The following is a 9243-nucleotide window of genomic DNA, read 5'->3' on the forward strand; positions in this document are numbered from 1 at the left end:
CAGCAAATAAAAACACAGGATGCCGAGTTAAATTTGAATCTCAGATAAACAACAAATTTGGTTTAATTATGTCCTATGCAATATTTGGGACATGCTTATACCAAAAAGCTATTTGTTGTTTACCTGAAATTCAAATTTAACTGGGTATCCTGTATTTTATCTGGCAGCTCTAGGGTGGGGCCCAGGCCTGCCCCATTTCATCCAGAAAGCCCTGAGGGAAATAGGCCTGAAGTCAAAGGTGGTCTGGGGGCACTTGGGTGGCTCAGTCCGCTAAGGGTCAGACTTCCGCTCTGGCTCAGCTCTGGTCATGATCTCACGGTTTGTGAGCTCTGGTCATGATCTCACGGCTCAGAGCCTGGAGCCTGCTTCAGATTCTGTGTCTCCCTCTCTCTCTGCTCCTCCCTCTCTCTCTGCTCCTCCCCTATTCATGCTCTGTCTCTCTCTCCCTCTCTCTCTCTCTCAAAAATAAACATTAAAAAAAAAAAAGCGGTCTGAGCTTCCCGGACTGCTCAGGCGGCACCGACAACTCTCTTCTCTCTCCCTGACTGTGGCTGATGCCTCGGACAGTGGGGCAGGGCTCCGTGTAGGGCGTCTGGGCGACCTGCCTGCCCCCAGCTCTGGGGGAGTCGGAGATCACACCCATTCACCAATCAGTAGGGATGGGCCCTTTTTCATCCCCGCAATGGGCTGCTCCACAGGCAGTGGCGGCGGACACCACTAGTGGGTGGGGGGAGCAGGGGGCACGGGGGGGGGGGGAAGCAGGGGGCACGAGCACAGCAGAGGTCCCCGAAAAAAAAATTAAAAATTACAGGAGGAAAAAAAAAAAAAGTCAGGATATTTGAGATGTCAAAAAAAGCATCAAAGCAGTTATCATGGGGAAAATAAAAACTTGCTGACATTTATTGTAGGGTGTAGCGCTGAATTATATAACGGGGGTAAGGGTGGGGGTGCAGGGGTCAGCTGTATAATCCGTTCAAGTTCTCTGACCTCTGGTGGGTGAGGCTAACTCGGGGCCGGCCCGGGAGGGGAGGGGGGGGGTGGCGCTGCTCCTACTTCCCCGCCCCTACCTAGTCCCTAGGCGCTCAAGAGCCCCGCTGTCGCCCCACCTCGCGTCAGGCCCGGACCCGGGCCCAGGTCCTGGTCCTGGCCGAGCGCCCACGCGGGTTCGCGTTCCCGCCGCTTGGCACGCAGAGCCCCGCGCGGCTCCGGCCCGGGCTCCAGCGCCTGCTCCGGCGCGCGCTCAGGCGTCCTCGCGTTCGGGCTCCCGTTTGCCACTCCCGGCTCGGCTGGCTCAGCTCGCTCGGGGCGTCTCCCTACTGAAGAATTATGTGGCATAAAGCAGCCGCCACCATCTTGAACTGGCAGTGAACTTTGCTTTCTACATATAAATACAGATAGCAATCACACCCCAATCAGCGCCGAGGCTTCAGGGCATCATCTCAGCAACTCTAACTTTCCCATTACGATAATGTGATTTTCACTCAGTCTATAATATCACCAGCCATGAATAAAGCAACTGGCTCTTTCTGTCTCTCTCTTCCCTCCCCCCTTTCCCTGACTCTCTGCCACCCTCCTCAGTCTCCTTTCTTCTCCCTCACTCCCTCCTCTTCTGTCTCTCTCTGCAACCTCTCCGGATATCTGCTGCATCTACATCTCTGCATCTCTGAGCATCTTGGCCTTCCTCTCCCTGCCTCCCTGCCTCCGCCGCCCCCCTCCCCCCCCCCCCCCCCCAGGGACTCACATTCCCTAAATACTAATGACTGGGATTTGCAGTGCCCTGGGCTCAGTTAAATTCTGCTCCCCAGCTCTGCCATCATCTGCCTTTGCCTGAAGGTGAGAAACTGCGGGCTTGGAGGTGGTGGGGGCCACCTGCAGGGTTTTGGGGGAAGGGAAGGAGAGGGGGAGGAGATTCTGGGAATTGGCTCCTCCCCTCCCCTCTCCCTCTTTCCTCGGGTGCCTGGATGGCTCTGGAAGGATCCCTACCAGGAGCCAAAGCTGGAGACTCAGGAACGGAAGGATCCAGCAGGGAGAGTTGAAAACTGCCTGCTTAGGGGAGGGTCTTGGAGGCTCTGTTTTTCTGGATAGTGGGGTCCCCAAACCCAACCAGATTCCAAGGGCCAGACTATTGTGAATGGATAGTGTTGGCGAGAGGGTGCTCTGGAGAGGCCTGGAGGGGAAAGGAGGAGCTAGCCTTCTAGGGTCACTTCTGTGTGCACTGGGCCCCAAACTCGGTAAAGCTATCTGGACTGGCGCTGCCTTTGCCAGGACATGGGATAAAAGCCCACAGACAGCCTTCATCAAGGTGTCAGCCACCTTATCAGGGCTCTTGGAAAGGCCTTCATGGACACTCTCCAGGATGACGGTGGTGCCGGTCAGGGGATTGTCTGTGCCTCGGTCATTAATTGATTCAACGCTCTGGGTTTGTATTCTAGTTCTTTCACCTACGAGTTTTGGGACCGTGGACAATGCTCTTAACGTCTCGAAGCCTCAGTGTCCTCATCTGTAAAATGGAAGTATAAGAGTGCCTGTCTAGTGAATAAGATAATGCATTAACACAGTGCTTGGCACATGTGAAATGTTCAATAAATGTTAGCTGTTATTACTATTAGCAAATACTAGATAATCACTTGCTGAATGGGTTAGGCAGTATACCACAGAGTTTAAGAGCCTATGGTTTTGCAGTCAGACTGTCTGAATTTGAATCCTAGCTTAGCCACCTACCAGCTTTGGGACCTTGGAAAAGCCACTTAGCCTCCCTCACAGTTTCCTCATCTGTAACAGGAATAACGATAGTGCCTACACTTCATAGGGTTGTTGCGAAAGTGGTGCAGGCTAATCTAGTGTTTGGCGTAGTGCTGACATGTGGCGAGGGTTCTAGGAATATTAGCGAGTGGGGGTCTGGCACGGCAAATCCAGCCACGAGTGAGGCACACACTGCTGAGTGTCCCAGAGACCACATTCCGTCTGCGAGCCGTTCTTTGGGCCCGTGGCTTTTTCTGTGGCTCTGGACCATTGCTGGCCTTGACCTTTCACTTCTGTGGAGGATGAGGGCTTGCTTCAGTTTCGCCGACTATAAGAATTACCGCTTTCCAGCTGCCCGCCCGCCTGGGAGGGGACTAGGGTTCCTGCCTAGGCCCTTCCTTGGGCACTGGTGGAGGGAGAAGGTGGCTTTTGAATATACTGTCTTAGGCAAGGGTTACGAGGTCTAGAAGGCAACTCTTGAATTTGCTCCCGTGGGCACAGGTCACAAATTAGAATCAGACATCTGCATTCTGTCCATTTCTACACTTCTAAGTATTTAGAGGTTTGTTTGCTTGTTTGCTTGCTTGCTTTTTAGTTTTTCTTGGTTTCTCTCTGAAGGATCCTTTGGAGGCATTCCAGCCTGATCTCAGATGAAAGAGAGGAAGGGGGACTCTACTCACTTTCATCGGGCCCCGAAGGGACACCAGGTGTTACCGTGGTCAGGGCTCCCAGGTCTGGGGCTTCAAGAGGTAGACCCAGGGGAGGAACTTAGGGGCACAGTGTTGGGCAAGTTGCTTATTTGGGTCTCTTTGCTCATACCTAGCCTCCCTGCTTGGCTCCAGGAGGGAAGAAGCTACCCTTCAAGATCCAGAGCGTAACCCAAAACATTCTTCACCAGGTGCTTTAGCCAAGGGAACCAAACTCCCTACTTGGACTTGGAGTCTGGTCTTTACCCTACTCACTGTCCTCCTCAAAGACAAGACAGGCCCATGCCTTCCAGATGATCACAGTCCAGTATGAGAGACAGGCATGAAAACAAAGAAGCAGAAGACACAGTGAGAGCCAACATAATAGACATACTACAGGGTGCAGAGGGGACCAAAAGGGAGCGTGTACTCAGGTAGCACTTCCTAGAGGAGCTGGAGCTTCGCTAACAGTGGGCAAAATGGGAGGGGGAAGAGAAGAACATTTAAGGCAGGGGGAATGGCATTTGCAAAAGCCTTGAGGTGTTACACAGCCTGGCACGCTTGGAGAACTCAAGTATAGAGGGTAGGGTCACTTTGATGGAGGCCAGTGGAAAGGGACAGATAGTAAAGGGCCGTGCAAACTTGACTTCTAGCCTGAAGGGCTTGAGCAGTGGAGTGATTTGCACTTCCAAAAACTAGCTCTGAGGATGATGAAGAAAATGGGGGAAGGGTGCAGCCAAAAAGCTGGAGGTGGGAGGGTGGTGAAGAGGCTCTTCAAACTCTACAGGTAAGAGACAAAGAGGACCAGCATCTGGTGTGGCGTGGGGATACCAAGGAGTGAGGCTGGAGAGAGCCTTTCACGGAACTGACAGAATTTTCTCCCTGAGCGGGTGTGGAGATGATGAGGGAGAGGATCCCTGGATGACTGCTGGGTCTTGCCTGGGCGAATGGTTGGAAGTGACAGAGATGGAGAATAGAAGAGGTGGAATAGGTTTGGGGAAAGAAGAACTACTGAGTTCTGATCGGGACATGCATATGGGGTGGCTGTCTAGAGTACATCTCAGCGCAGTATGCGGGAGGCCAAGAGACCGTTAAGAACTTTATCTCCACACTTTGGAAATCAATATGTCTGACAGGGAGCTGGAGATAGTGTGTGGAGTTCAAGAAAGAAGTCTTGTCAGGGTACATGGATTGGAGAGTCACCAGCTTCTGGATAGTAATCAAGGCCATGAGAGGGAAGTCAGTTACTTGGGAAGGACAAATGAGGGGAGAAGGGGGTAAGAGCAGAGTCTTAGGGAGTATCAGCACTTAAAGGGGTGGTTTTTGGGGTGGCTGGGTGGTTCAGTTCATTGAGTGTCCAACTGTTGATTGTGGCTCAGGTCATGATCCCAAGGTCATGGGATCGAGCCCTGCATCAGGCTCCACATTGGGCATGAAGCCTGCTTAAGATTCTCTCTCTCTCCCTCTGCCCCTCTCCCCACCTCATGCTCCCTCTCTCTAAAATTAAAAAAAAATGCATTAAAACAAAATAGAGGGGTGGTTTTCAACCTTGGCAACCATTTGGGTCAGACAGGGGACTTGAAAAACACTCAGTCGGTTAAGCCTCTGACTCTTGGTTTCTGCTCAGGTCAGGATCTCACGGTTCGTGAGTTCGAGCCCTGTTCAGCACAGAGCCCACTTGGGATTCTCTCTCTCCCTCTCTTTCTGCTCCTCCCTGGTGCTTGCTCTCTCTCTCAAAACAAATAAATAAACTTAAAAAAATTAAAAAAGGAAAGAAAAACACCCATGTCTAGGCCCCACCCCAGACCAACTAAATCTGAATCTCTGAGAGGAAGCTGTACAAGTTCCTCAGGTTGAGAACCAATGACTTAGAGGGAGGGCAGAGGAACGGGGCTAGCAAAGGAGACTGAGAAGGAATGTTCAGGAAGATAGGGAGAGTTTCAAGAAGGGAGAGTTCCAAAGCGTCCAATTGTGCAGAATAATAATGGTTAACTCCTACCCAGTATGTGTGCTATGTCAGAGACTTTTACGTGAACTCCCTGAATCCTCCTGGAGACCCTAGGAGGCAGGTACTGTTATTATAATTGCCATTTGAATGATAAAGAAACTGAGACACAGGGAGGTTAAGTACTTGCCCAAAGTCACACAACTAGCAAGCAGAAACCAGGATTCAAGCCCAGGCAGGCCGCCACCAAATCTGTGCTGCTAACCACTGTGCTAGGGCCACCTCTCTTGCCGTGGCTGAGTGAGAAGAATGTTGTTCCTGGCTTTCACACTGAGCTGATCAGAACAACCTCCCAAGGGGTCAGCTCTCCTCCTGTTCTCCTTCATCTTTCTGTCTCTTTCCTTTTTTCCGTTCACAGCAGGTGTCTGAGGGCTGCTCCTCACCCTTCTGGCCTTCTGGCTGATGGGGCTAGGTTCTCTTGCTGAGACAACACAGTCTGCCCCTTATCAGGTGGCCACAACTATGGGCCACGTGGCCAATAGCCTCTTCATTCACCAGGCGGAATTGATTTTTCTAAGCCTCCACAGTCTAGGAGGCGGGTGGGGAGTCAGGGTGATGCAGAAGGAATAGAGGATTCGACCCTCCTGGGAAGTGAGTCTTCTGGGAAGTAGATGCAGAGGTAGACCTTGAGGAGGAAGGAGACTGGAATCCACATTCACATGGAGGGGATGTGAGCATAATCAGACACCTGGGATATCCCCTGTTAGAATTTCCAGGGGTCTGGGAGCCTGGGCAGCTCAGTCAGTTAAGCGTCTGACTCTTGATTATAGTTCAGGTCATGATCTCATGGTTCATGAGTTCAACCCCCACATCGGGCTCCTTGCTGACAGTGTGGAGCCCCCTTGGGATTCTCTCTCTCTCTCTCTCTCTCTCTCTCTCTCTCTCTCTCCCTCCCTCCCTCCCTCCCTCCCTCCCTCCCTCTCTGTTCCTTCTGCACTCTCTCTCTCGCTCTCTCCCTCTCTCTCAAAATAAATAAACTTAAAAAAATTATCTGCCTGCCTAGGCTGTTACAAAGATCAAAGACAATGCTATGTGTAAAGCTTCCCACTCAAGAGTTAAGTGTAGAATTCCCAGGGGTCTTCAAAAAACATACTGCAAGGGCCACCTCTGGAACAATTGGATCAGCATCTCTGGGGCATGGTGGGTTTTAAAAGCTCTGCAGGTGATTCTAAAGTGTAGCCAGGGTTGAGAACCACCACCTCAAGAAGAGCTCTGGATAAGTACGAAACGGCCCTGCTTCTTCTTTTTTTTTTTTTTTTTTTAATGTTTATTTACTTTCGAGAGATAGGGAAGAGCATGAGCAGGGGAGGGGCAGAGAGAGAGACACAGAATCCACAGCAGGCTCTGAGCTGTCAGCACAGGGCCCGAAGTGGGGCTCGACGTGGGGCTCGAACTCACCAACCGTGAGATCATGACCTGAGCCGAAGCCGGATGCTCAACCGACTGAGCCACCCAGGCGCCCCGGAACGGCCCTGCTTCTAACCTTACTTTTGTTACTTCCACGCTGGGATGTCTTAGGAAACCTACTGGACCTCTTTGAGCCTCAATTTTTTTAATTTTTTTTTTTCTGTAAAGTAGGGGTAGTAATTCCATCCCTGCCTACTTTTTACAAGTAGTTATGATGCTCAGGTAGACTATCAGATATGATGTATTTTGTTCATTATATAGGACGCTATACAAAAATGAGGTGGAATTAACTCATGCAGACATTAAAATGCAAATAAGCTACTCTGTCCACTTAACACAGGTAGGTGCACTTGAATACACACACACACACACACACACACACACACACACACGACAGCTGCTGGTTGTGTTCGGAAAGCAGAGCTGTGGTTTTCTAGACATGGCCTTTTATGTTTTTAGCCTTCAGAATGTGCCATTAAAATATGGAGAGATGATCTGGTGTGTGTGTGTGTGTGTGTGTGTGTGTGTGCATGGGCGCGTGAGTGCGTGCGTGTGTGTGTGTTTAAATGATTGCTAAAGTGCAGCATCATTTGAGTCTGCCTGTCAGCCTATCAGAAACGTCATCTATAACCTTCACTGTTTGCAGTTTAATCTCCCCTGCCTCCCCACGGGCCCTGTTCTGACATTTTAAACCCCATAAATGACAGTAGTGCTCTAAGCCATTTTGAAAAAAGCCAAGCATTTGGAAAAAACACACATAGAGACATACCCCTAAATTCCCCTTCCCCTGAACACATGCTCACTCACGCTCATAAGTGGAATCACACACATGCTCACATCCCTGTGCTGGCCGATTTGGGAGAAGTCACAGATACAGCCAACGTGAGTGCACGTGCGTGACAGCAGGCCACAGATGGATGGAGGCATGGCCGCGTAGCTGATGCCCGTGCACGCATTCCAGTGGACCCACAGCAGACATACCTTTCTGCTGCCGTCCTCAAGTCCCATCCATTCTCCTGCTCCTTGGCCTTGAAAGACAGTGGAAGAAACCAGGGTCTTTGAAAACCAGGGTCTTCCTGCCTGGTGGCAGGAAAGGCTGACAGGCCCCAAATCGTACAGTGTCAGGCTAAGATGTATATTAATAGGCTCAAGGTCCCCACTCTTGGAAAGCCCAGGGGTAGAAGGGGATAGCTAAGCAAAGTGCACTCCACCCTCTCAGCAACCAGATAGCTTACCACATTTGGGGACTAGAGTGAAAACAGGAGACCCAGAAATACTTACTAAAGGGATGTCGTGTCTGAATGCAGAAGGTAGCGATGGTGAGCTCCACAGAGGCAGGTCTCTATCAGCTCCCGGCTGTATCCCTCGGGCCTGACACGGGGTCTGCGACACACCAGAGGCTCGTAAATACTTGTTGAATACATGACTAAAAGAATGTATAAGCTCTAGAGTGAGTAAGTGTGTGTGTGTGTGTGTGTGTGTGTGTGTGTGTGTGTGTGTGTGTGATCCTGATGGTGTTGGAGATGGGAGATAGGCCAGTTAAAGACAGTTTCTTAGAAAAGATGAAAAGTTCCAATCTGGGACTGGGACAGAGAGGCCCATGTCACATCTGGTATCCATTTGTTCCAGGGTATGTGGCTGGCTTTTCCTGCTTTGGACTGTGACTTTACAGCAAGATGTCCCCACTCAAAGATAAGATGGACTTCCAAATGAGGTGGGAGATGGTATGAGTGGTGAATTAGGATTACCTTTGTGCAGTCCTGGGGCATTTTCCTGAGCCGGGGAACTTGTCTCCTTAATGTGCAAGGCATATGTACCTGCAGAGGATAGGGACAGCCCTGCTGATGCTGAGGGGCTCTGTGGATCCTTTGTGGCACGGCTGGCTCCTGTGGCTCTCCCTCCCACCACCTCAAGTGATCATGTACTGTCAGGAACTGGTTTCCATGGCAACCAATTAGTGTCAGAAAGCGAGGGCTGTGATGTCAGAATGGGGGGTAGGGTGAGAAATTTCCATCCCCCATATCCCTGGCTCCTGGCTCAGTGTCTGCTGCTTTGCAGGGAAAGCTCTAGAAGAGATGCAGGACATTGCACTCCTGAGAAGCACACGTTCTGGGTCAGGGCCCAGGAGTCGGGACAGAGTAGAAGATCTGATTCACCTGGCAGTGTCCCTACCTGCCACTCGACTCCAAAATGCTGACAAGGCAGTGGGCCCAGTAGAGAGACAGTGTGGGCGTACTCAGAAGGGTAACAATAATCTGAGACCGTTGCCTGCGCTCCTCCCTCTTCCCTGGGAGAGGGATCCTAGGCTTGCTTTATTCGTTGGGGGGGTGGCTGTGAACAAGGCCCAGAAGGAAGGAAGTCTTGTCATACAGCTAGTATAAAGGCAGGGCTACGGTATAGTTA

The 9243-nt window shown here is 51.0% G+C and overlaps 1 long non-coding RNA gene across 2 annotated transcripts; it reads right to left on the reverse strand.

Annotated features, from left to right (window-relative positions):
* Positions 1-833: 833 nt before the first annotated feature.
* LOC113600267 (uncharacterized) lies at positions 834-8776 on the reverse strand. 2 transcript variants are annotated; one of them, XR_003421262.2, is made up of 3 exons: positions 8589-8776; positions 8122-8223; positions 834-1316 (listed from the first exon to the last, which is right to left on the reverse strand). It is a non-coding gene; the product is annotated as an uncharacterized LOC113600267 (long non-coding RNA). The 2 variants fall into 2 exon arrangements; XR_008292123.1 differs by lacking the exon at positions 834-1316 and adding an exon at positions 7466-7868.
* Positions 8777-9243: the final 467 nt, after the last annotated feature.

This window comes from Acinonyx jubatus, chromosome D2 (genome assembly GCF_027475565.1).
Source record: "Acinonyx jubatus isolate Ajub_Pintada_27869175 chromosome D2, VMU_Ajub_asm_v1.0, whole genome shotgun sequence".
NCBI classification, from domain to species: domain Eukaryota; kingdom Metazoa; phylum Chordata; class Mammalia; order Carnivora; family Felidae; genus Acinonyx; species Acinonyx jubatus.